The 23260-nt window shown below is 51.2% G+C and overlaps 1 protein-coding gene across 1 annotated transcript in view; it reads right to left on the minus strand.

Moving 5' to 3' along the window:
- LOC122375956 overlaps nucleotides 1-11701 on the minus strand; it is a 36501-nt gene extending 24800 nt beyond the window's left edge. The window contains exon 1 of the mRNA XM_043355573.1: nucleotides 11612-11701. The gene's annotated coding sequence lies outside the window, so the exon portion shown is untranslated. The remainder of the gene's footprint in view (nucleotides 1-11611) is intronic.
- Nucleotides 11702-23260: the final 11559 nt, after the last annotated feature.

Consider the following 23260-nt stretch of genomic DNA (forward strand, 5'->3'; position numbering starts at 1 on the left):
TAGTTAGAGCACCGAGCTGACGCCGAGATTTGAATTACCTCTGGACAGACAGGATGCTTTCGAACTTTAGAACCTGAAGGAGCATATGTGCTTGTTTGTATATGTATCAGGGTATATGCTTGTGCTGTATGTACTCTTATACTGCTTGTCTCAACCATTTTATGAGTGAGCCCTCGACACTAGGCGCTAAGCAGTCTCTCTTTCCCATATACGGGCCTTACTAGCGCATCCAGAGCGACGGTCTGAGCAGGCCAACGGTGACCGAATAATACATAAGGAACTACATTATTCGTTATACCAGAATGGAAGAGAATTAGATCAAGAAAGCGTGTTATGACAATCAGTAGCAATCAGTGACCGGTCTGCCCGTCAGTGCCACGGAACCCTATGATCCAGCGCTGGCACTGATTGTCCTTGCCCCGGGGTCTGTCCCAATCAGCGCTCTGATTCGGACGACCAGAAACGGTAAGGATATATCCATCACTGCAACGACCCCAAATAAGAGCCAATCTGGACACGTGGGAATTAGCGCTGATTATGAGGCCCCAGTATGGGAATATGAGCCGCGTGAAGCGTAACGCGCCACGTTCAGACGCAGCATTAGCCGGTGGTCACCGTGCCAGCAGTTTAACCCAAATAGTTTATAGAGGCAATTCGTGCGAACAGCCGGTATTTAGGTCAGAGTCGCGAGAAACGGAACACCCGCTGTTCTGATATGCAAACAAGACTTTATCGATTTTGCCTGCGGTCGTCAGACAGCATGCAGCTAAAAGATAGGTACGCTACCTACCTTTCCTTTAAAAAATGATAAAGTAAAAAATACATCGCGTGGCCAAGTGAGATGTTGATTGCATAATAATCTCAGCTGCCAGCATAAGCAAAAGAGCAGTGATCATGCCAAGAGTAAACTAATACAGAGAATCAATTGTGCCTAGCCACCTACTAGGATTAGTTGTCTCCAGGATAAATAAACCATATTTGACGCACGCGGTAGGCGAAACAAATCGATGTTCTGTAACCGGCTGTCCGGACCGCAGACATTCTCAATCGTCCACAGACGATAAAACCGATCCCATTGGCGGACACCGCTTTCTAAGTCAGCCCCACTTCCTGGCCTGAACCAGACGCGTTTCGAAGTGATGGAATGACCACATGATGACATCTGGCTTTTCATAATAACCGTTTACCGGATATTGTACAGGCTTAAAACTGAAAAAACCGTTACATAAATGCCACGAATTTTTATGGGTTGAATTATATCCTTGGCTCCGACTTTGTCAATCAAGTTATGCAATTATTGGCTTAGATTTATGAAAATAAAATGTCAAATCAAAATTGAATAATGACATACGCTTGCAAATGTGTCGTGCTGATAAAACGCGCCAACCCAAAATGGGTATGTGTTCATCACCTATTACCACATAGCATTTGCGACCGATATCAGCATGAGCGACTTCAGAGAGATTGCAGGCGTGGGGAGGCGGACAGACGGAGGGCAGGTCCGTGGTTTGGAGAGTGGGTCCTGTACATACAGTGGAGCGGCAGATGGCCTCGACGGACGGCTGCCAGGTAACCGCACCGCCGCAGACGAGCGCGCCAGCAGCCCCCGGACCCTCACTGGACCAGTGAAGGTGGACCTACTGGCAGCTGGGGCACTGACCAGCGTCGCGTGCACCAGAATCCGACTCATTGGAACGTAATTAATATTTTCTACACGAAACAAAATGTTTTCCAAGTACGTTTGAGTAGTGCAAATGCTCTATTTACACCACAAGCTCCAGCCCATGGGCTCAAAAAAAAAAAAAATACTGAACAATTAGAGACACTCAACCATCAGCACAATAAATCATAGCACGGCGACACACTTTCGATTGGAAATTGTACTGCGCTATACCGGAAAGCGTGTCTAGTTACCTGCGGCTAGCGGAGCGCTGAGGGCGTCCTCCGAATCCTGTCACTTCCACACAAAGGATGTCATCCGGCGCCGTCCGCTCGTCACCACAAACACCAGATATCGCTCGGGGGCACTGGACGCCGCACAGCGTCCCTGGCACTTCTGTCGGTCGTACCGCCCACCGCCCACCGCCGGGCGGTGTCGCCATCCGCCCCGCCCCGCCCCGCCCCGCGGCGGACAGTCAGCTGTCGCACCGCCCGCGGTGACGGAGCCGTCACCCATGGCGACTCCGGAGCCCGCGGCTGTGGGGCGGCACAGTGCCGCTCGAGCGGCCTGGACTGCGGCCACAGAAACTCACACAGCCCTGCGAGCAATGACGAATGGAGCGAGCCGGATTCAGAATGGTTGGAATGAAACCTGGGTGACGTGAAACAGCCGCCGCAGAGTCAGACAAATCCAAACAAAGTCACAGGGGTAAGGTAGTCGGAACCTGAGTCAGGACTGAGGGCACTCAGGGGTGGCCAGAGTTAGGTGTGACAAAAGTCCTACACGAGTCGAGTTAGCGGAGCAGCGGGTGCGGGAAGAGTCCCACGCGGCGCCGGGCCGGACACCGCTCACTGGAGTTCCGTTAACGGAAACGGCGCGCCACGGCGCCGCACCGCGCCATTCGCGGCCATTTGTTCTGCAGGGGAGACGGCCGATGGGAACGGGGCCGGCCTCCCGCCGGCTGCCGCCGACCGCGGCCGGTCAGCCGGCCCCGGGCGCGCGGGACCACCCGCCCAATGTGGACCAGTCAGTGGACCGAGGGGTGGACCGAAAGCCGATGTGGACCAGCCCGAGGATTACCATGTGGACCATTTGGACCGCCGTGTGGACGCCCCACGCCACCCACTCCACCAGACGTCCACGTCGTGAACGCCCAATGAACCGACGTCCAATTGTGGATTTTCCAGTGGATGGCTGTTGGGTAGCTGAATGGAATCCAAAGCTCCGCTTTCTTGCGCTCGATCTTTGTTTGATCTCAAGGTTTCCAAGAATGAAACCTCTATCTGCGTGCAAGGGAAACCGAAGCAGGGGCCGTATTCACGTCGATTATTTTCGTAAGAATTTCCTTAAGTTTGACCTACTTCCTAAGTAAATTTTTTAATTCACGTGAACTCCGTCGATAAAAACTTAAGAAGTGTCAACGTGAATACCAAATTATACTTACGAAAGAAAATCGACTTACGAAGTCGACGTGAATACGGCCCCAGAGCTATAATGCATGCAACTTTGGTCAAAAAAAAATGTACGGTTGCACCAGACAGACAGTTGCATAAGTGCCTTTCATGATTCACTTTCATTTCATTTATATCACCCTTTATCACCAATGTCACCACTTTGCAGATACATTGATCATCACGCCTGGAGTAGCGCGCTCAGCCCTGGCGTCATCCGTCGTCACTGGCGTCATCCGTCGTCACTGGCGTCATCCGTCGTCACTGGCGTCATCCGTCGTCACTGGCGTCATCAGTTGTCACTGGCGTCATCCGTCGTCACTGGCGTCATCCGTCGTCACTGGCGTCATCCGTCGTCACTGGCGTCATCCGTCGTCACTGGCGTCATCCGTCGTCACTGGCGTCATCCGTCGTCACTGGCGTCATCAGTTGTCAGCGGCCACCCGGTGTGTGCGCGGGCAGACGCCGGCGGCGGGGTCGACCGAGCGCGACGGGCGCCGCTCTCCGCGCGGCGCGGCGCCGTGGGACGCGGCGGGATATTTAGTTAGCCGGCCACGCAACTGGACACGGTCATTACACGCTGGCGGGCGGCGGCAGCCGAGCGACGCGCCGAGTTGCACCAACAGAGCCGCTGCCCCCCCCCCCCCCCTCCGCCGTGAGGCAACGGGGGCCCGCGGTGGCGCCGAGTCCCTACCTGAGCTGACGGAGCCGTGCACGCCCGAAAACAGGATGACGGATGGTGGGATTAGTGGAAACACTGGGAGAGGCGGCACCGAGGAGCACAGATCAATGCTCGAGATTGTGAAATAGGAAGAGTAGGCACTTCCTCGTTCTTAGGAGGCACACTTTGCGAATGTTACTATCTTCTGGGACCGGCAAGCCTGGATAACAGATATAAAAGCGTTTGGAATGACCATATAACGGCAGTAAAGCCAGTGTAGCGGCTTGATATCGTCCTCATCATGGCCAAGCTGACCTTCGCTTTAGAATGTGAATCCCAGCCTTCATCGAGGAACAAAGCAAGTCGCGCATGAAGCGCTCAGTGTGTGTAAATGCTCCAGGCCAGGACCAGGATAGAGAAAGAGGTCGGTCAAAATCACATTTTGGTGCAGCCGTTTGGTCTTTCGACCTTCCTTGCAGACAGCGTAGCACCGTATCAATGCATCGAGGGCTTGTGGATAGCTTCCTGTGCTTCTGCTGCAGTCTTTGTGTCGTGCGGTACAGCCTACCAGTGCAGGTAACTGAAGGCTAGATATGGTGCTACTCATAGTTGGAGTCACCACACTCCGCAGCGCCGTAACATGCTTTGATGACTGACCGATAAAGCCGCTTTTATCTATTCTCTTGATATCTAATAGATCAGAATTACAACTTACAAAGGTGACACAACACTTTTGCAAATGGACAACCTGTATGTGCAAGCGCATGGTGGCATTATGCCGTTTCAAGAGAACACTTTCAATTCCTAATCAAGCTGATAATTGGTGCTTTAGGTCACAATATTTATAGATAAGGAACACTGCTCACTTCTGTGCCCACCTCGGACATTTGACTGGTGTTTCCGAATGATCCCCAACAAATGAAAGTGCAGCAAGCAAGGAAAAAACACCACAAATCTTTGCACACATCACTGCGCTCGCTGGCGAAATGGCGCTTTCAGTTGCTCAGTACGGTTCGTGGCTTTGCAGCTCTCGCCTCTGCCTCTGCTAGAGTCCTGTTATCCCGGCAGTCCGTCAGCCACACTGCTCTGACGACAAACGGCACCGTCCGCTCCACTGGTTTTACTGCCGCCGACTCCGACGCCGGCGCCGTCCACAGGCGGCGGCTCTCCCGTCGAATGGCTTCATCGCCGCACGACGAGCCCGCGCCGAGCCATGGGGACACAGAGAGCAGCATGCACGAGCGCCACTGCACCGGTGCACGCCTCCCGCCGACCGCGCGGGGTGTACCTACCCGAGACGCGACCCATCGACCGCGCGGGCGTGTCTAAACGGTGCTCGGGCGATACGGAAAACTGCACATTCGAGCAATATCCTGCCACGCTGGCTGATGCCCACGAGATTCCAGGCGCCGCGGATCTGCCGTGAAAGCGTGAACGAGCCGGCGATTGTCGGCACATTGGGCTGACGACGGATGTGTTCCATTCACTGGGTGCGGGGTGAATTTTGGACAAAGCAAAATTCATTTTTAACACTCTCAGAGCCAGAATAAGGCGATAGCTTCCATTTCTTTTGGGGGATAAACTTATATTCCATCACCTTTCGATGATTTGCCACTTTCTCGCCTCAACCATTTTTCTTGATATTTTTACGAAACTAATCTTCTCAGGGGACGTGAAACACGCCGTCTTTGCGGGCATCACCCGCTAATTACATCATCCAACCTAATCACCTGAGCGGCTGAGCTACCCTCTCTCGGCCTTCGTCCCATCAGAGACGTGTGAGCCCGCTCGACAGCGCCGCGGCTCCGACCACAAACACCAATTACGTCTGGTGGTACGACACCCGTCCTTCGCTGGCCGACGGTGTCCGCTCATCAGAGCACACTACTGACCTTCACGCCCAACAAACACCTCCAAACAGACCCACATCAGTGCCGAGCATCAGCTCAGCATGACAATTCAGATAGGGAACATAATTGTCATCCGAAGATCAGTAAAATAGAGTAATATGGCGAACATTTTAAACTAATTTCATACTGATTCTTTGTGAAATGAAATACACCAGTTGGTGTTATCAGTTGGCAAATCAACAGTATACAATATACATTGCCTGGTGTGCAAACATCTATCATTGTTGAATTCCCTTTCGAAGCAAAGCAACAATTTTCATCTCCTTAGCCTCCCGTACTATCAACTGGTAGGGCTGTAAGCTGAAAGAAACCATTATCCGTTCTGTCGGCTGAGTCTGTTTTGCAGACGCACAGGTATGCGGGTCGACGCACACGAATCAGACGTGACGCGTACGCGCTGCCAGCGTCCTGTGCAAAAAGGTAGCCCTTCTCCGGCGTCAAGGACACAGACACGTAAACTATGTGCAGGTGCTCGCACATACGTGGATCTGAGATCGAGAAGAATGTGGAAATAGGACGCCTCCTGACAAACAACTCTGGAATGAGGAAAATAGTGGGCACCAAAAGAAGTGCCGTCAGTCAGCGCCAGTCGCAGTTGTCAGGGATATTGAGATTCAGTACGCTTGTCGTCGCCGAGGCTCCGTATCGCCAATTGCTGCGATCAATACAGAGACCAAGTCTAGAAGTAAGAAACAGAAGTTCCTCAGTTCAGAGAGAAAAGGCCATTACTGCATGGCACCAGTTTTCCTCTTGATTATAATAAAAACGTCAAAAGAACAATAAAAAGATCCATTATTTTCTTGAATGAATATTCCTCGGACAATAATTCAGAAGCTAATTCGCGCTTAGTTGGACAACAACTGATATCGAAGACAAATAGAGTGCTAAAACCAGAAGTCCAGCTGTGGACGGTCCAGTGCACACATTCCTTTCACCCTAGTGCAGGTGCCGGAGCCCTGAGGAGGAAGTTTAGTCGGTCGACAGCACCGACAGAGGCGCTGCACACCCCGGGGCAGAGAGCTGGAGAGCGACAGCTGACGGATTTCTCTGGGCAGATTGACCGCGCACCCCCGCCGCTCCGTGGGAACATCGGAGAGCCAGTGACTGGCCAACAGAGAGTGGGCCCCGAGCGTGTTTTCCTCGGTCTCCATGGCCAGGTGTGTCGAAATATCCCGCAGAATGGCCGGTGATAGCGACATGGCCAACGACACCGATCTCACCGAATGGGCCGAGATCAATTCAATCTTCACAGCGATGCAGAACAATAACACGGTGTAAGAAAATCAGCAATATAATAATGAAAACTGAAAACCACGGCTAGTTGAGCTTGACATATGTTCTTAGTTTGCTATGCAAATCTTTGAGCGGGTAAGTATGAAATCCGAAGTACAAAACAAAGGGCCCGACCTGTGCAGCACTTTGTTTCGAAACCGCCAGTCTAGTGCTGATATTACTCATTCCAGTGAGTAGCAGTGGTTTTTGCGGTGCTGCCGAGGGAGTTCCTCATCACGCAGGCTGAGCATTCCAGGGCAGACATTGGCGCACACGGGTGCCGGCGTATTTCGCCCTGCTTACGGATGAAACCGGTTACAAAACGCCAGCGAATTAGATAGCACTCTTAAAATTCACAGCCAATGATCGAAACGCTCTGATCAACAGTTTGTAAGGGAAACTGAAAACATCGTCAATAAAAACAGACGCTGGTGTGTATGCAAAACTGGTAAAAATATAGTTAACCCGCGCACCGACGGGGGGGCGGATATCCGCCCCCCCCCTGAGGTTTTTCGCGGATAGCGGGAAAACCGCGGCGCGTAGCGCCGCGAAATTTGGTATGACTATTCTCTCATCAATTTTACACATGGTGTGCAAGTTTGAACCTCCTAACTTTTAAGGTCAGGTCACCAGATCACTTTGAATGACCCAACCTCAAGTCACTTTTTTGCAACTTTGTCACCGTGCCAGAGCTACAGTAGATGTCGGAGGCCTTTGAAAGTTGCAGGATGTTATTAGGTCATTAGTAGCTACAATTTGTATATCTCGGAATTTTGATGTCGGTGACCTAAGGTCAGGTCAATTTCGCGACCTCCCCATTATAAGTCAATGGGGGAAAAATCAACTCCCTGTTTTTACCACTAAAACGGGTCGGAATGGCCCCATATACCATACATGACTTCACATACGATCAACCTTCACTACCTTGAGGTCTGTTTTGCTGTTGGGCAGCTGTAAGGTCATGTGACGTCATCAAAGGTCACCAAAGGTTTTTTGCCAATAACTCCTTACAGGAACAAGATACAGCCGCGCGGATGGTCTCATTGTGTTCAGCTCGTCAAGACGCATCGAATGATATACATGATGACCTCGAGGTCACGTGACCTGAGGTCAACCTTTGACCTTGACCTTTCGAGGTCAACATACATATCATTCGATGCGGATTGACGAGAGGATCACGATGATGCCCTTAGTTTGTTCCTATCTTGACTACTTCGAAAGTTATTCGAGAAAAACCCTCTCCATATCTAGCGCCGCCATTTTGACTTTTTCGACCCCTGTGACGTCATCTTTGACCTGACCTGAAAATGACCTTAGTAAAAATTGTAGACCTTGTCCGTGCGTATCCGATGCCGTTTACCGCTTGTCGCTATCTTGCTTCGTTCTCGAGATCTCAGGGGGGCGGTCATCCGCCCCCCCCCCCCCCGTCGGTACTAAGTTGGCGCAGACCCCCGTCGGTGCGCGGGTTAATTGTCAAGACCTCTGGTTATGAGATCATCAAACGGTTGTTGTCGCTGCTTACTTTCAGCAGCTGCGGCATGTTCACGTCAAATTCAGGGCAGCCCGGTACTTTACCAGTTCCAGTTGTTTTGCTAAGAATTGATCCAAGTTGTCGCATAGTTGAAGTGTATTGAATATAGTGAATTAGTTTGTGGAATGTATTGATCTCTGTTTAGTGAAGTTGAGGTGCATGTGCGAAATTACAGATGTTTTGTTCGTGAGACAATGTTAGATCTGGCAACCAGCCAGCGCAACACAAAACAACAATCAACAGGTAAACAGGATCAAAAGTAAACAACATTAATAATTAGCACATATCATACTCAAGCACATGCCGCAACAGCCGCATGCTTGTCAGGGCATATTTTAAGGATTTTTTACTGCGTCCCAAAGGTGGCATAGGGCACATGCTTCGATCGGAAAGGGCACATACCTTATCTAACTGCATCTCTGCATCTGCTTACTACCTATATCGACCAGTTACTGCAGTCGTTTTGGAGCGGCTCACGGCCGAAAACACACCGGGCGTGCGCTAGCCGCCGGTGCTAAGCGCTAACCACTGAGTGCGCGTGGCCGACTGCGCTGGCCCCCGACACCGGCGCGGCGCTGCTGACCCATAGAGGGGGGAGGGGGGCTGATAATTAGTTGAGCCGGAATTGGGATAGAAGCCGGTATGGGATTGGGATAGAAGCTCAGCGAGACTAAGGGATTGTGTGGTGCCTTCGGTACGCCCCTCAAAATCACCCGTGTAGGGCCCTCAGGGCCGCCGGTTATGAAGCCTTTGGAGGCACTGGTGTGGGCCCTCACAGGTACCGGTGTGATGCTCTCGACTCAGAGGCATTGGTGCGGGCCCCCAGAGGTGCCGCTGTGGGCCCTCAGAGACGCCGGTGAGGGTCCACTCACAGTTGCCGTTGTGGGCCCTCAGAAACACTGCAGTGTGGGGTTGTCACAGTCCGGTGTGGGACCCTTAGAGCTGCTGGCTCGAACCCTTTACAGGCCGACAGGGGCTCTCAGAGACCGACAAGGGGCTCTCAAGAGGTCTGCGGTGCCTTCGGGAGCCCTGTGGAGTCCTTAGAGACCAGCAAGGTACACTCAGACGCCAGTGGGGCCCTCAGAGTCGTCGGTGTGGGGCCCTCAAAAGTCACCGGTGAGTGGCCGTCCGATGCGGCTCCGGCGTTGAGCCCCCAGAGCCGCCGATGTATGGTCTTAAGAAGCACTGGTTTCGGGGCCTCATTCAGGGATGCCGGTTGCACTCAGGGGTGGCAGTGTTGGGCCCTCAGCTAGGCACCGGTGTGGGGCATTCACAGCCGCCGGTGAGGTCCCTCGCAGGCGCCGTTGTGGGGGCCTTCAACCACTGGTTTAGGGGGTCATCGTAGGCGTGTGTGGAACCCTTAGAGCTGCTGGTCCCTGATAGGCCGGTAAGGGCCCTCAGAGGCCGGCAAGTAGCCCTCAGAGGTCGCCAATAGGCCCTGAGAAGCCGGCAAGGGGCACTCAAAGGCCGACAAGGGACACTAAAAAGCCGGTGTGGGGCTCTTATGGACAGAAGTGTGGCTCTTCGGAGCACATAAGGTGTTCTTCCGAGCCCTGTGGGGCCCTTCTGAGTCGAAAGATGCCAGCGTGGACCCTCAGCCGCCAATTGGCGTCGCAAGGCCCCTCTGGCCCGAGAGGCCCCCTGATCCGATGGGGGCACGTGCCCCCTACTTCCCCTCCCCCCGGGTGCAGATAGAGAATGCAATCGGCGGTGCGGAACACAACAATTGCAATCGTTCCTCCTCCCGTCGCGAGGTCGCCCATCCGACCCATATCCCATGATTGTCAACCCTGGGGCTCGGGTCGGCAATGTACCGGCAAGGAAATCAGCTTTAGGTGAGTAAAAAAGTTATTAAGAGTCATTAGTTGTCGTTACGTTCGTCGTTCAGTAATAGCAACTATACGGTGCCAAATGTACCCGACGTACAGCTTGGAGCTGGGCGCCGCCCGGTCTCCACCAGTGACGTCACGCTAATGCTTAGCGACCGGTCCATTGGAAATCGCGGGATGATTCTACCTCTCTTATACGGCCTTGGTTTCAATGGCCGGGAATCCCCGGAAGGGCGGGCGCCGATTCCGCCCGGGTCAGCCTAACATCCAGGCTCGCACGTCCGCCTCGGCTCCGACAGGTCCAGCACGGCGTCTACGCGAATGTGAATCATGAATGGGTGGTGGGCGGCGGATGGTGTCACAGGGGAGGGGGAGCGGAGGGGATTAAAGGTGACACTTATGTTGCTTGTGATAACTCGCCTCGCCTCCCTGGGTTCCGCCCAGGTCCAGGGATGGATAATCTTCTCCAGCTTTAGCTAAAGTCTTCCATTTGATTTTTTTAATCAATATCAGTATTATTGGATCTGAGGGCAGGGCAAGGGACAGGACTAGATATGCACAATTTTCCCGAAATCCGGACCCAGCACCGAACCGGCAGCAGCACCGAAGGGGTCCTTAAGACGGGAAGACAACAAGGTATCGGGTTTGAAATTGAGGGCACTGGGCAGGGCAGAGAGGGTCACAGGGCCTGAATGCAGAGCAGGGCGCAAGGCCTGAAGGAAGGGCAGGGCAAGGTACAAGACCTTAGGACAGGGCACTGGGCAGGTCACATATCCTAGGGGTATAGTAGGGCACGGGACATAACAAGGTGTACGACCCTAGGATAGGGCAGGGCACAAGGACTGGAGAGCGCATGCATGTGCTTAGGTGCATAATAAATCAGGGCACAAAGCAATCAGAAAGGCAACATCTGTTGCATAGTAAAAGACCGAGGCATGCTTATTATTATTGCTTGCACTTTTCCGCTGAAACCGTGACATTTCAGTGTGGGACGCAGTGGTCCAAATTTCGCGAGTGCTACGTCCCAAAGGCAGGGGGCTGCGTCCCAAAATGGGACGCAGTCAGTATGTTAAAATATGTCCTGATGCTTGTCATTTAACCAGCTATTCATTGATCAGCTACCAATTGTTCAGTAACATGAAATGGAAACCCTTGCTCACCTCTCCATCCCTGCCTACCTGCTGTGTACTTTGTCCCGTGTCCTGCCTTTCTGAGGTGCAGTTTGCCACGTGCCCTGCCTACCCCCTTGTCCTATGCCCTGCCTACCTGCTGTGCCGTTTGTCCCTGCCCTGCCTACCTGTCGTTCAGTCTGTCCCGTCCCTCACGCTGTTGCGGCTGCTCCGGCACGGTCTGTGCGTCTCGCCGGGTTCCACTACCGGCCCAGTCCGGACACACACTCGGGAGCCGCAGCGGACACGCCGGCCGCCCGGTGCGGACACAGCCACAGGCGCCGCCCACCGTTCCCAGGGTGGGAACCGCCAGCGGACGGACAGCAGCGCCGCCAGCGGCCAAAACGGGAAACAGCAGTTCCGCTGACCGACGGCAGACTCGATTGCGACCCATTGGATGGAAAGGGCTGGACGAAAAAAAAAATACAATATAAACAGCAAAGCTGTGTTCAGTGTTCCCCAAATGATAAATAGAGAGGGAGAGAGAGAGAGAGAGAGAGAGAGAGAGAGAGAGAGAGAGAGAGAGAGAGAGAGAGAGAGAGAGAGAGAGAGAGAGAGAGAGAGAGAGAGAGAGAGAGAGAGAGAGAGAGAGAGAGAGAGAGAGAGGAGAGAGAGAGAGAGAGAGAGAGAGAGAGAGAGGCAAGCTGACAAGCTGGAAGCACAGCTGCCGAGAGGCAGGAGATAGCGACCACCTTTGGCTTTTGTTTCTTTTTTTCGAGAAATTGATGAAATATTAGATGGAAAATAACATCCATGATATCTTCTTATTGGCTGAATGCATTGGCGTTTTCGTTGTTTCCTTTAGGGATGTGATTTTGTTGAAGAACGCCCATCATCCACAGCTCCCAAAGATAAACTTAAAAAAGAGCTTAGCGAGTGTAGGGACCGTCAATGTCGGCCACTGTCACTGTCTGTTCATTGATGATTAGGTACTGAGTGGCTAAATTTGGTATGCCTATTTTCATAGTTAAAAGTATAAATGTCACAGGTGTAGCTTTAACCCGCGCACCGACGGGGGGGCGGATATCCGCCCCCTCCTGAGGTTTTTCGCGGATAGCGGGAAAACCGCGGCGCGTAGCGCCGCGAAATTTGGTATGACTATTCTCTCATCAATTTTACACATGGTGTGCAAGTTTGAACCTCCTACCTTTTAAGGTCAGGTCACCAGGTCACTTTGAATGACCCAACCTCAAGTCACTTTTTTGCAACTTTGTCACCGTGCCAGAGCTACAGTGGATGTCGGAGGCCTTTGAAAGTCGCAGGATATTATTAGGTCATTAGTAGCTACAATTTGTTTATCTCGGAATTTTGATGTCGGTGACCTAAGGTCAGGTCAATTTCGCGACCTCCCCATTATAAGTCAATGGGGGAAAAATCAACTCCCTGTTTTTACCACTAAAACGGGTCGGAATGGCCCCATATACCATACATGACTTCACATACGATCAACCTTCACTACCTTGAGGTCTGTTTTGCTGTTGGGCAGCTGTAAGGTCATGTGACGTCATCAAAGGTCACCAAAGGTTTTTTGCCAATAACTCCTTACAGGAACAAGATACAGCCGCGCGGATGGTCTCATTGTGTTCAGCTCGTCAAGACGCATCGAATGATATACATGATGACCTCGAGGTCACGTGACCTGAGGTCAACCTTTGACCTTGACCTTTCGAGGTCAACATATATATCATTCGATGCGGATTGACGAGAGGATCACGATGATGCCCTTAGTTTGTTCCTATCTTGACTACTTCGAAAGTTATTCGAGAAAAACCCTCTCCATATCTAGCGCCGCCATTTTGACTTTTTCGACCCCTGTGACGTCATCTTTGACCTGACCTGAAAATGACCTTAGTAAAATTGTAGACCTTGTCCGTGCGTATCCGATGCCGTTTACCGCTTGTCGCTATCTTGCTTCGTTCTCGAGATCTCAGGGGGGGGCGGTCATCCGCCCCCCCCCCCCCCGTCGGTACTAAGTTGGCGCAGACCCCCGTCGGTGCGCGGGTTAAAATCAAAAGACATGTTATAGCTAAGCCCTCAAAAGGTGATTTACGAGCATTTCGGTTATTATGTCGCTAGCTAACTGGGTTTTCCTATTTCATAATTAGGATTCACTGAACACTTACAGTCTCATACAAATAGATAAGGCATTATTGAACACTACCAAATAAGGCAGCGGAGACCATGCAAACGGAGACGCCCAACTCTTGCCTTGTGTCGGGTGACGGCCGCCTGCACCTTGTCCGCCAGAGCCAGCGCATTCAGAAACATCTTCACCGACCGCTGTTTCCAGGCCGTTTCAGCCTCAGCCTCGGCTCTCACTGAAGCACTGTGTCGATGTTTGGTGCAGAATATAGAGAGACAGCGCCGTCCCGTGTAGACTTGCATTAACACACGACCCCTTTCGAGGGTTACCTCTACCTGTCAGCGTCCCACCGACCGGCGCAATCCGGAGTGGAAGCCGCAGCTCCCTTACCAACACTCCCTGGGTTCAGCACAGCACAAACCGCTCTCCGTCTCCACAGCCCACCGAGAGGCCCAGTCGCGCAGGGCACGACCCACCGCTCCGCCGAGAACCATCCAGATTCAGTCTGGCCACGGAGCAGCAATTGGATCAGCGTGCGGCGTCTGGCGTCCGACGTTTGGCGGCTTCATCGGCGGCCGGCGCCGACACGTGACCCGGCCCAGAGGACGAGCACGCGCGCCGCCACCTCACGCGGCTAAAAAACGAGACCCCCAGGCGCCTGCAGCCGCAGTTACAAGGCTTGAATGGCAGCCGGCTGACTCAGAATAGGGTTTGATGATGTGTGGGGCTTCGAAACAGACAGGAAACATTTTTGTCGATAAATATTAAATATGAAGATAAAGGCAAAAAAACTTTCATGGTTCTCAGCTTAATTTTAATTTAGACGTAAAAGGAATGGAAGTTATTTATTGGAAATTAGTTATGCACTAGCTCCAGTGCTACTGATCGATAAAACATTTTTCAATGAAAGTGAGATAATCAGTGCTCCAGAAAAAAAATATAGCCATAGCAATCGACCAAGGATAAGAACTCAAGCGTTCAGCCCGGGTCAGAAAGCAGCAGCGAGCAAGGAAGGAACCAAAAAGGAACCGGGAAATAAGTTGATGATCAGCCCACTTCGGTAAAAAAGACACACACACACACACACACACACACACACACACACACACACACACACATACTTGCATTGGTGAAACCACTGGATAATATTTCCTTCAGTCCTTTTTTACTGCTTATTCCGACCACATATATGGCGCCATCTGGCAAGGGACGCAGCAGCCACCAGATAGCGCTGAGACTCGTGAGCGGCCGCCTTCCTCCCTGGGACTACCTCACAGGCACTTCTTATTTATTCATTTATTTGTTTATTTATTTATATATCTATTTATTTATATATTTATTCATTTATTTATTTATTTATTTATTTATTTATTGACAGTATCGTCACTTTGAACTGCTTTCAATGCATGACGTAGCAGTTCAACCATAAAATACCTAGTATCATTCATTCATAGCTCCCACGCTTGTTTTAACTACTTTACTCAGAAGTCGCACTATTTCAACTTTGGCGAGGCCGTCAATTTACCCAATGACGCCCAAGCTTTCAAATAAGCAATGAAACATAATTATGTTTTGATTTTTGTTTCAAGTTCTTCATTTGCTCCCAAATCAGCTAGCTGATCTAAAAGTTTTAGATATTTGCCTTTGATCATTTACGGAACGAACAAAACATTTGCGTGATGCCGGGGAAAGAAAACATAACTCCACAACTGATATAGTAACATTTGTAATAGGCTCTCACGCAAAATGAGCATGATTTTGTAAGTTTATGTGAGAAAACAAAGAGTTACGACTAAATAATTGCTGGGCATGAAGGTTTAACTACACAGTACACAACAGACCATGAACTGGCAGTGGTGCGATCCTTTTGTTCGCTGTCATGCAAACGTTGCCTGTCCTCCTTTGCGTAATGAGAATATGCCTGACTATCACTTTACGTTAATAAATGGTTCGATAACAACAAATAAAAAAGCAAGCTAGTCCTATTGACAAAAAAGTTTCATATCGTCTTGTTAAGACCAAAGAAATTATGTTTACCAATTTCAACCTTCGGGATTGATTGCATACCTACCTTATATAAAGTCAATAAGCGTCAGTATTTCGAATATTTCCAAACGGATTTTATTGCAACTCAACAATAAAATGGATGTTGAACAAATACTGTAAGTGCCACATGTCTAACTAGAAAAGCGGTTGTGAGATAACTATTACAGCAATATGGGGGGATACTGTCCACTGCAGTGGAGCACGTGCTAATGGGTGCACATTGCCTCGCATTACCCTAACTCCGCCTTAATCTCAAATCATCGACGAGTGTTTGAGGTTCATAAATATCACTGTGGCCGTCCTTGTTAACCGAATCTCGTCTACAATTACCTCAACACTACCTGCGACCTGACCCTTGTTTGTGGTAAGTGCGACCTTCAACCCCCCCCCCCCCCTACACGTACACACTGTGACATCCCGCCCCGCCGCTGTTCTGCGGCAAAAACCGTCTGTGACGTCAGCGGCGCGATCCAGTCATTACGGCCATCCCACGGCGCCGCGGTGGTACCCGCGACCAGTTTTTGGAGGGGCGGCCTCGGGACCCACCGGTCGGCTGGACGGGACTGGCCAGTGTAGAAGCTGAGAGAATTGTGCTAGAATAATACGTTTAGATGGTTCAGCCAAGCACAAAGTGAAAATGGTTAATTGTTAGTTAATGGCAAAAACCTGTTATTATCAAAGATAGTCGTAATGCTACGGTGGTGCAGGCAATGGTTTATATGACTCTTTTCATCTTTTTCCATACCTTCAGTTATTATAATTGATATTTCCATGTCTATAACAACGTTAAGGTTTTACTTATTGATGACTAAAATTAAGCATTCATGCTTTTGGTCAAGTCCCTACATTGTATTGCCTGTTCTATCCACCCTTATATAATCTGATCTCCGAGCATTGCGTATTCATATAGCTCGCGAGATCGATCGCCGTTCCAAAGCGCGGCTCACACTGCCTGTCACGCGTCTGTCTGTGGTTTGACAAGTCCGTGATATGTCCGCCACACAAACCGACTCTCCGGGATGGCTCCGTGCGACTCACGTGACCCAGTTGGGCCAGTCACCTGCGCTCTGAACCGAGCTTTATATCGGATACAAGGTCAACGACGACTCAGGCACCTAAATATACGTGTCAGCATGGGTCACGCGGGCATGCAGTTCTGCTCACGGACAGAAGATATGTTGGTTTTTAGACGCTCGAATATCATGCACTCCACATATCAAGTTTGATCTGCCACCATGTCAAGGTCTGAGGCTAGCAGCACATCTGGCATGGCTTTCAATATTATTTGAAATATTTTGCTGTATTTTCTTGCAAAAGTTGTATTTCACCGTCGCCGGATCTGTCAGTTTAGGGAGGGGGTGGGGTGGTTGGAACCCCTCTCGTCGTATCGCCCCTAATTGAGCAAGAGCTTCGCTATAAAAGCGAGAGTGTCGCCATTGTCAAAATAAAACAAGCGTTATCCTTCTTCCCGCCCGGGCGGGATACAAAGGCTACCTATAAATGCTCGGACCCCTTCATTGCGATCAGTGATTTTCAAATAAACTTGCAAGCATTCATTAACACCACTGAACTCTATAATGTGGAATGCGCATCGGCCGCCAGATGGTGTCCAACGGTGCCGCCATGTTGCGCAGACCAGAGAAGCGGCCGCCGCCTGTGTTGGGAATAGGGAATTCGGGACCTCGATTTACGTTTGCGGTCGCTGCATGCGTTACGTTCAAGCTATGCGGACACGGAACCCGGCATCTTACGCAGAATTGAGTGGAGAACAAGATGGAATCCTAAAAAATCCTCAGATACAAGGAACTAATACGTTAAACCCTTATAAGTCAATGGGTAATATGAAAATTGCTATATTTGCGCCGAGAATGATCTGAAACTATCTCAAGCATATAGAATCATGATTTCATGCACTGCTTGCGAGGTTCTATGCTTCATATTTGCATTGTTGCCCTTGCGTGACGTCATTTGTGACGTCACAAGTGTCACAATTTTTCTTCAATAACTCCCGATCAAATTGAGCTAGCGAGTCGGGAAAGCCACCAATGGACTCAGGAAGACCTGCCGAATCGAATGATATGCGACATGACCTCTTTCGACCAGCTTCGTGACCTGGGGGTGCTGACCTGACCTCGACCTGAGGTCAACACCTTAAGTTGACCTGACCCGAACAAAAAGTATATCACTCGATGCGCCTGAGCTAGCTGAACACGATAGTGCCAAAATCGCGGCTCTACGGCCATTTTTGGCGAAGTTATTAACCAAAAACCGAACCCGTGCCTTAGATCACTTGACCTGACCTCAGAGGTCACCGGTTGACCTGAGACCTGTAAAGCGGGTTCCTACCAGTCATTCTGCATTATACTTTGCCGCATACGACCACTTAACCGCTTAATTCTAGTTTAATTAGCGGCGCATTAGCGAGGTGGGTTCAATCAACCCCCTCGGCCGGGGAAATGTAGGTCCGGCGAGTGAAGTTGAGGAATTCTGAAGATACGATCGTGTTCCCCATTCAATTCTGCGTAAGATGCCGGGTTCCGTATCTACGTAACTTGAATGTAACGGATGCGGCGGCCGCAAACGTAAATCGAGGTCCCGAATTCCCTATTCCTCAACACAAGCGGCAGCCGGTTCCTGGTCTGCGCAATATGGCCGCCACCGTTAGACACTACGGCCAATAGGGTTGAAGCGGCAGTGCTCCCCTGTGATGAACACAAATGAATAATGTTCATAAGCGCCGACCAACCTGTACAGATCATGACTGGGGCGTGCTCGTGCGCAACCGTGCATAGTAGCCGCACGCTGTCTGTACCGTGCAGGCGCGGACTTAAATACCACTGAGACCCTCCGACGGGCGTACGTCACAGATCGTCACCGCAAGAAGTGGGTGGAGGGGGAGGATCCATTGCTTGGGGGGGACAGCTTGGGTAATTGGGATTACGCAATATCGTGTCTGTTAGGTCCAACAACTATCGGCTGGGCCCCTGATGCATGCTGAATTTGCTATTCATATCATGCTGGAAAGAAATCTAAGGATTCAAATTGACAGAGTACTACCACATTAGGCACCTATCGTTACAACAAAGTAAGCAAAAGCCAATATTTTCCCTTGCCAATCATCCACCTCCAGACTGCAGTTAATGATACGCAATAAAACCGAACCTTTCTCCTCTTTTTGCAAGTAGTTCAATGTATTGGTGACTTACACATAAAGAAGCCAGAACTGGGTTACTTTTTTCTCGTTCACCCTTTTCGTACAAATCGCGCACTGCCGCCGTCTAGCCAAACCAGTTCCTCATGGGTTCTTTGTCCTAGCTATAGCCATAAAGATAAATTCCCGCTCGTTGGCGGACGGTTTAGTGGATGTTGGCGGTCGATTTGGCTCGTTTTACGGCCACCGGTGACGACAGCCTCGCGGTCCGAGGACGCTGCGGCTGGCGCGCGGCCGCGGGGCCAGAGGTCGCCGGTTGGCGGTCGTTAGAGCCGTGGCAGTGTTCGCGGTACTCGGCCAGCCGGCGAGACAGACAGGGATGTCCAGCGCAGCAGCCGGCGGCCTTGGGCTCCGCGAGTCTGTGCGGGAGCCTCTCCGGCCCGCGGAGGATGGCCCCCCGTCCGACTCCGGCCCTCCGCGCGCTGTCGGCCGCCGTGGCGTGATGGGGACCAGACTTTACCGGCAGTCGGAGTCGGTTCCGTTAGCGCCGAGCTCCGCAGCCGGGCATGGGCTCAGATATACCGAAATGTGCAGCTTAGAACATGCTACGATATTTACAGTCTATACAGTCTAGCAGGACAACTAAAGTTGGAATCGTACTTCAAACCGCACCTCATATAATGCAGGATATAAACAATGAAACCATTATAACCAAACCTGCTGCTAAAATATTGACAAAAATGGTTTTAAAAAGTCTGGCTCTCATATCACTAATTCAAAATTCATACATCAGCAAAAAATCGGTAATACCTCTCATGTACACGAACCGTAAAATATCATGCAGCTTACGTAGGAAAATTGACATCGCTTTGGCCAGACAGCTTTGTATTTCATAAAACACTGGTGTCTGCTTCAAATCCAACTCGTCAATTTCTAGTCAGCATAAAAGCACGACACTTCGAGCCTTCTCTTTGCCGAAGGAAGTAGCAAAACCAATGAATCCAGCGCACCGCACCTATCACCGGACGATACTGCGGTGTCCATACATCTGCCGCCTGCCTGCCTTTGAGCGATGGACGTTTTGATGGTTTGTACCCTCACCAACGCTGCTGAAGAGTGAAAGCGTCTCCTGCATGGATGGACAGCTTGGCTAGCCGACGGTTGATCAGTACGAATTATTCATTGTGGTAGTCAAAAAGTACGATTCAGGCGTCAGATCTCTGTCGCACGTAAATGTTTGAACAGAATGTTGTGGAATATATGCATCGGGCGTGATCCCTGGCACAGTCCCAACTGCTATGACACGGTTATTCCCAAGGGCATTTGGATTATAGCTGTGGAGTATTTCCTTGAGATGACTCAATGAGCTATTCAAAGTCAGCAGATCCGCCCCATCTCCGGCTTGACAGAATTTATCCGGACAAAACCAGTTACTCACAGATACACGCCATTCTGCACCTTCGCGTGATCTTCGCGGCAAACATACCTGCAAAGGAGAAAACAGTTAGATCGACACAACCAAAGTGTTTTTTTTTTTGTCAGTGCAGGTCACGTGAGATAATTTAAGGTGTTTTTATTAGATCACTTGAAAGTTATAATTTGATTCTGGTCTTAAATGTAATCTATGCAATTAATGGCTTCGATGGTTACTAAGATCAATAAGTTTCCTAAAATATAATTAATATTTCCCAACCATGCATCTACGGTTACTCAGTGCCTTATTATAATAGGTATTAAAGATGTACCAGAAGTAATGCTCAAGGAATTTTATGCCTTCTACTTTTCCAGAAAACCTTCTTATTGCTTTACAACATGTTTTTCTATCTCAGTGACCGAAGTTAACAAGACATGCGATGTTATTTACATGACCGGCAAAACATATCTCATACATAATACAACATATTACTATCTCAATCGTATATGGCTTATGGCCAGTGCACCGTGTTACCCCGCTGCGCGCGAACCGTCAGGACACTTCAAGGTGAACACAAAGCCGCGGCCAAGGCCATGTCGCCGCGAATCATGATGCTGCGTTAGCTCTGCCCGGCACATCCAGGAATTGGCTGTGCGCCGCTCCCACTGCAGAGAGCCCACAGCCACACACGGGCACTCCTCCTCTCCACAAAGACACACCGGCGAGCGCAAACGGACACACACAGACACACAGACACACACACACGGGGCGGTATGCGCATACATCTGATGACATCACCAGGAAGTCGACTTTGTCGCCACTTGTCTCCCTCCTCCACGGGAATGCATCAGAAGAATAATGAATAGCGAAATGGACCGAGACGGCGCTTCCTTCCGTGAGCTGACAAAAGAAGAACACTTCACTCGAATCAACTGTCGGCTGATTTGTAAAATAGCAGATATCGGCTACCTGCTCTGAATGTTTGTTGGCAAGCGACAATGTAACTTACAAAAGCTACATAAACAGTAAACACCTCACTTTCTTTGTCCCCACAGTTTAGTCCCGTGATGTCCGCTGCTGTCTTAGGTTTAATCGCAATGCCGTGTTCGCTAAAATCGAAAGTCCGCGCACTCCACGTGCACGGTCATAAAATGCAAACACGCCTTAGCATTTACTGTGACGACGACATTCGCGGTGCGAGCCGGTGGATCAGCCATGACTGTGTGGGGCTCTGCTCGGCGAAACTTTGAGTAATCCTCATTAATTCAGCACGGCACTGGTGTCGCCGTGCTGAGCCGGACCGGGGCAGAGACTGCAGACTCCCCCCCCCCCCGTGCCTCTGAGTCTGCACCGGCGTCTGACGCGCATGGAGGGGGAGGGGGCGAGGAACTGCCGTAATAGGCGGGAAATCCGCCTCCGCCGCCGGACAGGGCGGGTCGCCGCTCATGACTACCGGTGAGCCCACGCGGGAGTGTCACCGCTCAGAGGACATACTGGTCGGTCAGCTGTGGTCACAGGCAGATGGATGGGTCTGAGAGCGACAGTGAAAGAGGCCATGCATGACCATTGACCATATTCAAATAAATGCGAAATAGGTGAGCTTGAAAATAGACTTTTCCATTCACAGTTCTTGGGATTCATTCTTTTAAAATAAATCTTGTTATCAGGTGGCATGTAAATAACGATCAAAGTAACGGTTTGAACTTTTCATAAAGTTACACTTATGACCATAATCTGCATTCTGCAAAGCCTTTTTTAAGCTTTTTAATGTCGGACACCGTTCTTACATCAATAAGGAAGAAAAAAATTGCCGTAGTCATTCGTCATTAGCCTATCCTAAGCAAATTCACTTTCTTTCGATTGAGCGTTTCCATTGTCAGCTCAACGAAGTCGTCCAATGTCTTTAGTCGGCAAGTCCTGCAATAGTTTCATCTGCACAATTTCCACATATTTCCTTCCACTGCAGAAAGTCCCACCTGTGGTCTCCCGGACCATTCATATCCCTCATCAATCGCCCGCCACCAGGGCCAGGTGTGCTGCGACCAGACACCTGTGATCAGTCGCCTATGACCAACTGCCTGTGGCCAGCCGCCGGCGCCCTCCCTGCGTCTGATTCCGCCGCTCGTGGTGAGCAGTGGTGCCGGCGGCTCCGGTCGGATATTGCAGGTGTATCGGCTGCCGCCGGAGATGTCACGGCCATCCTCCGCCCGGGATCAGCCCGGCAGCCGGTCCTTTCACCGCCGATACCGACACGGCTGTTCAGCGGCACCCCGCGGCCCACCGAATCCAAACAGAACTGTGCGCGCCGACACCGCACGTGCCGCCGCACCAGGCCACGCACAATGGCGCGCCCGTGAGACCGGCGCGGTGGCCACGCGCGGCCACCTTTTTCAGAGGAACCGCGCGGGTTTGCGGTTGAGAAACGGCCCCCAGCGCCGGCCCCCGGCCCCGGCGGCCCCGGCAGGATGAGCTAGGGAGGGGAGGGTGCAGCGCCGGCACAGACAGCCCGCGGCGCCAGAAAAACCTCCCGGCTCGCGCTCCGGCGGCCGGTGAAGGGGCTGCAACGGTGCGCGGCCGGCGGAGCGGCCGGCCTGCCGCGCGGTGGGCGCCGGCCGGCCGCCGTCAGTCCATCGCTGGAGGTCGGCGGCAGCAGCAGCGCCCGTCTCGCTCTCTCTCTCTGTCTCCGCTCGGCAGCGCGCTCTCGACACCATGAGGACCGGCGTAGTGATGGCGCTGCTGGGCTGCTGGGCCGCCGCCGCGGCCACGCCAGAGCTGCGCGCGCTCGGTGAGTACAGAGGGGGCAGACACCGCGGGACTTCGCTGTCTATGGGTCTCACCAGACTGTTGTGTGTTGGCCATCTTAATTAAGAAGCAGCGGGAGACCGATGCACGTATCTATTCGGGGGGTCATTGCTGTCGATTGATTGGGTACTCCTAAAGAGGCAGCTGCTGTTAACTGATGCCCTGTACAAAGGACAGAGAGGCCTGCAAACTTCAGGAGACCCCAGAGAGGCCCAGGACGAAACGAAATGTTATTTTGAAATTGTGTTCATGTAGGCGTATTCATAATATGAGCACAGCCT

This window comes from Amphibalanus amphitrite, unplaced genomic scaffold, assembly GCF_019059575.1.
Source record: "Amphibalanus amphitrite isolate SeventyFive unplaced genomic scaffold, NRLGWU_Aamphi_draft 001967F_arrow, whole genome shotgun sequence".
NCBI classification, from domain to species: Eukaryota; Metazoa; Arthropoda; class Thecostraca; order Balanomorpha; family Balanidae; genus Amphibalanus; species Amphibalanus amphitrite.